Here is a 5,570-nt window from a genome sequence, read left to right as displayed (position 1 = left end):
TATTTTATAGCTGTACTGGCAAGTGGGTGCCAGAGGAAAGGGAATTCCCTGGGTAACTAGACTCCATCCTCAAACCTCTTTACTTCCTCTGGGTGATTAATTATGTTGCAAGGTTCTTAACAAAGGATCCTTGATTCAGATCCCGAAGCACTAGGGTATTAATGCTGCAGCACTTTCACTGCATCCTAGTTCACTTAAGTTTTTCTCAAAGCTGGTTCCTATTTCTGGCAGTAATTCTTCAGTTCTGGAACTTTAGTTCCAGCCAAAATAAACTATTGTCTCGGTCTCTATTTTTCCTGAAGCACCATGGCATTTTTATGGAATGTGGAGACAGTTTTATGTAAGACTTTAATGGTAACAATAAAGGACCCAGACCCCCTTCTCTGGCCTGCTATCCTTTCCTCTATATACCGATAGTATTATATAACTTCCCAAAAGAGGGCCATCTTAAACCTTCCAAATGAACTCTGTCATTTATTTATTGTGTGATGCGATCCTCACTTTCCTGTTTATTTTTTCCTCATCCATGAAAGCATAAAATTATTTTTTATGTGTAGGTGGTTATATTTTTAAAGAAAAAACGCAATTCCCTATATTATAGCATGATTCAAAATTGTCTCGTTATTCAATTAAGTAATGCTAATAAAGTCTTCACTTTTAAAACAGCTTTACTTTATCTGTAAACATTTATTGTTCATTCTGTTAAGGATGATAATTCAAAGAAGTCAATATTATATTAAATCTTATTTAAAGATTTTTTAAATACAAAAGAGACAAAGCTTACCTATTCTTGATATGTTTTCAATATGTATTAATTTAGTTAAATTAATAGGATGAATTCAAATGCTGTGGGATTATCTGTGGCATGATAGAATCGCCATGTTAATAGTATTTTGAAGGTCAGATTTTTCCCAATTCAATCAGCGGATAAGGAAAATTCTTCTGAGATTATTATGTTTCCGTTATTTGACTTTGTCTTAGGAGCTCTCCAAAACATGGTATGTAAATTGAGTTTGAAAATAAAAGAGTCTACGACCATGCCACCCTGAACATGCCTGATCCATTCTGATCTTGGAAGCTAAGGAGGGTCAGGCTTGGTTAGTACTTGGATGGGAGACCACCTATGAAGACCAGGTGCTGTAAGCATAAAAAAATAAAATAAAATAAAAGAGAATTCTGAAGTCATGGCTTTGTAAGAAAATAAGCTAATGTATCCATGGTAATACTAGAAAAAGTGATTGTTTTTTTCCAAGTTAATTAAAATTTAAAATTCCTATTGTTTTGTTAAATGATTATCTTTTAAAATGAGAAATTATGTTCCAGAAATTTTAGGAAAATTGCAGTAGTAAACTTTTCATGATTTGTTGTTGGCTGTTATATAAACAATTATAAATTTTCAGTCTTAGAATTGCCACTAGTATATAATTGTTCACAGCAGCTTTAGTTTCATGTTCCATAAAACTGAGCTTCCTGTCTTTATATTTTAGAACCTAGATCAAGATCTTTGAGATTTCTCTATGTTAATGCATACAAATTGCTAAGGAAAGGAAATAGTGTAATATGAGAAGACAAAGAAATTGAACCATCAAAGTAGACTTTTGCATAATAAGCAGAATCTTAGAACGTGTTGAACTTAGCTATAGAATTTGCTAAAACATATTTTTGAGCCATATGTCTGGAAATGTCTCACCGTTTTAGCATGGAAAGCACAGAGACTATACTGAGATACTCTTCTGGTGGGTTCCTGAGGCAAACCTGGATTTTTGGTAAAATGAGCAATGATGATGTTCTTCCAACATAAAAGTTTTCTTCCTATAGAACTATTGAAATACCTAAAATAAGGAATTTTTCTCATATTCGAGTCTTATTTATGAGCATTAAAGTGTAATCTTAGTTATGGTTTGTTTTACATAATAAATCTATTTGTTATATTTGTTTCTTGGTGTGTATGCCCATCTATAAAAACACACAAAATGTGTGGATAATACTGCATATAAATTGTATATACTATGACAAATATATTTTAACATATGCACAACACATTCAATATAGTACTTTGAGAATAATGAGCTATCAATAAAGAAAAAACACTTATTAAGAGCAATTATTATTTTAAAGGGGAATGATTTAGATTCACTAAATCATTCTTTCATGCTCTGGTTATTAATTTTATGTCAGTGTGATTTATTTAAATGAAAAATAATAGAGCTCTTCTCAAATTGGTGATTAAAATAATTATGAATTACAGAGCTTCTTTTCATTATGAAAATCTTGTTGCATTCTATGGAGTACTTCTTTTGAGAAAACATTGCTTTATAGCTAAGTTCACAACAGAGCTCTGTTTGTAATATAATAAGCATTTAAAATACAATCTCAAATATAGTATTTCCAGTAGCCCAGATCTTTAATATCATGGATTTTACTGAGTTCGACATACTTATTAAACTCAAGTATTAAACTGTCTTATAAAGATCATCTCTTCTTCAGTTGAGAAATGACATTCTAGAGTGGAAAGAAGTAAATGTATAGGTATGTGAGAAAAATGATAGTAGAAAGTCACTGTCACTCTATCTGAGGTCTGAGGAGAAAAAAATACAATTATATTGTGAAAATATACATTCAAGTGCTATACAAATTGTGTTTCAAGAAAACTTTCTATTTATGAGGAATTTTGTAAAATAAACATACTGCTGTGTATCTCATTTGCCCATTTAAGAAATCTATGAGATTGGCAGTAAACTGAGAATAAAGGGATTAAAACTATTAGATAAATAAACAGGGATGAACACTGAGGTTTTTATGCCAAGCCTATTGCCATTTTCATTTCCATAGCTATCACTGGAAAACTAAGCATCTTGACATAAACATTTATTGTGTGGCTACTATTGTGTGTGGAGCTTAATTACGAGCACTCTTTTTTTTTTTTCCAGTATTTCATAGTAAGTGTTCATTGTGGAAAATTCCTTTTGATGTTGTAATTAAATATAAGCTTAAAAATAGAAATTTTTTCGCTTAGAATTGCAACTAGTACATACACACAAGCACATACTTAAAATGAATGTGACACAAAATGCACGTGACACAAAAATATTCACACATTCCGCAGAACACAAGGTTTACATACGTTTTTGTGGTCATTTTCTTTCTGTTTACTATTTGCAAGCCAACTCTTTCTAGAGAGTAGTTACGTTGTAAATTTTCCTTGCATTGTTTACCACTTAAAATAGCATGATAATCAAGAGACCATGTGAGAAATGCTTTTTTTTTCCCCATTGGCAATCCTGACAATTCAGGCATTCTATTGTTTTTTTCCAAACAATTCATTACATTATCTTTGTTTTAAGTTGTAAGTTCCTGAAGTAATTTCAAAGCAGAAATATTTTAAGGACAAAATAATTCCAATAACCATCTTAAAAGGAAAATATTATTGCGGTTGTGGGAAATTTGGTATTTTTTTCCACTGATATGAGACCATTTCTATATTTTTTATTTCCAATATTTAGATATTGAAAGATGCTCTTTTCTTCTTGACATATATTATTCTGTTTTAGGTTTTGCACAGCTATTTTTTCATTTAAACCACAAAACATTCAAATGAGGCAATCATGGATGGATACCCTAATAACCTCTGATCACCAATGATGGCTTATTATGTAATCCATATGATTAAAAAGCTTTTTCACTTATATATAGCAACTCCTAGCCTTTTTTTTGCTCTCAATGGCATAAACAGAGTCTCTTTACCCATTTTGGTGAAATGATTGTTGATTAACACAGCAAGAAGGGTGATTAATAAATCATATAAAAATGTTGTCAGTTCCATAGATGAACTTTAGAATATTGCTTTAAAGACTGTCATATAGTCATTAAGATCCTTTCCAAATTAGCTAATCATACCTTCTTGGGCTAAACTAACTTTCTTCTACAGAAAGTTTCACTGTGGAGATTGTTATCCATGATTTTATCATAGTTTCTAAATATCAGATTTTAGTTTGTGAAATACTAAGATGTTACAATGGTGTACTGGGACCCGTTAGTAGGGACTCTAGGTAGCAAATTGTTAAATTTTCAGAAAGTTTGAGAGCCAGTTGACATCACCTTAACTTAGTGGCTTGAAATTCACCATGGCGAGAATATTTACATCATAGAAAGTGGGAAATTATACAAACTAGAGCATTTCTCCCCTCTTACGTGCACGTAACTGGGTATAATTCATTCTAAAACATCCTTAAAGAGTATTGAAATATTGCATGTGATTGAAAATTTAAAAATCTAAAAGTGCTTTATATATGTACCAAAATTTACATGAATTTGACTAAATGAATATGTGAACAATGATGACAAAAGGAAATAAAATATTTTAAATGTTAGATTATAAATATATAGGTACTCACACACATACAAATATACATACACTTTTTTATTTTGGCATCCCATTTAATTACACTGAGAAAAAAGTATGCATTAATTTTGACTCCACTTTTTAGTAGAAAGACTATGAAAGAATTAAAATCATACAGACTTTCAAACCTCATATATTATTTTAAAAGGAAACATAATTAAACCTTGTTGATTGGCCAAAGAAATTACGAGTGCAGCTGGGTTTTTAAAATATGTATTGGTAGAAACAGCTAGAATATATAATCACCTCCTTTCTAAAATCAATTTTATTTAAAATAAATAAATCAATATGTATTTCACCAAATGCTAGGTGTGAAATGACAGTTAATAATTCAAATAAAATTAAAAGACTAATAAATGATTTAGTAAAAATTTCAGTTAATTAAATCTTTCTCATAATACATTTTAAGTTTAATAACTTTACTAATAATAGGTGTATTTATTGAATTGGTATTACATTTCAGATATACACACTTTAAATTTACTATTTTTTCTCTTTACAACAATCACGTGTGGATTCTGTAAATGGAGAATCTGGATTTCAAAAGACCACACAGTTAGTAAGTAGCAATAATGCATTTCCAACTTAGGAGAGCTGGCTTCAAAGCTCCTACTACTTTCCCCAAGCCATTCTTCTCATCTAAATATGCAAAAGCTGTAAACAATATGTAAAGCTGTAAAACTTACACAGCTTTAATTATAATGACAATTCTGTGTAATCAATGTAAAACTTTTAAAAATGTATTCTATTGTTAAGATTTTTTCCACTGATTGAAAATTATTGCAACATAAGCAGAGGATATGCTGTGTGTGTCGGAAAATTACATTTTAGGAATAAATTGTGTACTCTTTTTGTACTCATAGGTATTAGGTACAGCAAAAAATGTTGATACTTAAGCTCCATTACCTCCACAGTATAGTGCTATTTAATATCTATGCTTTATCAGCTTTTGAAATGTTTCCAAAGTTATAGGCTGTGATCTATGACATGTGAAAAATTCATTAAATTGCGAGGTTTGATAAAACACCTTAATTTGATGTAAATAACAACCCATGAATTGTCTGCCAGATTGAGATGAAAATTTCACTTTTTCTTTAGGTTAACTCCATGCCGTTCATATGCTATCTTGGTAGACATTAGAAATAGGAGTAAAAGATATTTCTAATAT

General features: G+C 30.4%; 1 protein-coding gene and 1 pseudogene across 1 annotated transcript in view; both read left to right on the top strand.

The window, feature by feature from the left end:
• The window catches only part of MEOX2 (mesenchyme homeobox 2), a 60,997-nt gene that overhangs the window by 27,724 nt on the left and 27,703 nt on the right, over positions 1 to 5,570 (top strand). The gene's annotated exons all lie outside the window — the stretch shown is intronic.
• On the top strand, positions 1,028 to 1,146 carry LOC112479925 (annotated as a pseudogene).

This window comes from Pteropus alecto, unplaced genomic scaffold (genome assembly GCF_000325575.1).
Source record: "Pteropus alecto unplaced genomic scaffold, ASM32557v1 scaffold21, whole genome shotgun sequence".
NCBI classification, from domain to species: domain Eukaryota; kingdom Metazoa; phylum Chordata; class Mammalia; order Chiroptera; family Pteropodidae; genus Pteropus; species Pteropus alecto.
Note: the sequence above shows the minus strand (reverse complement) of the source record. Positions and strands in the feature narration are given on the sequence as shown.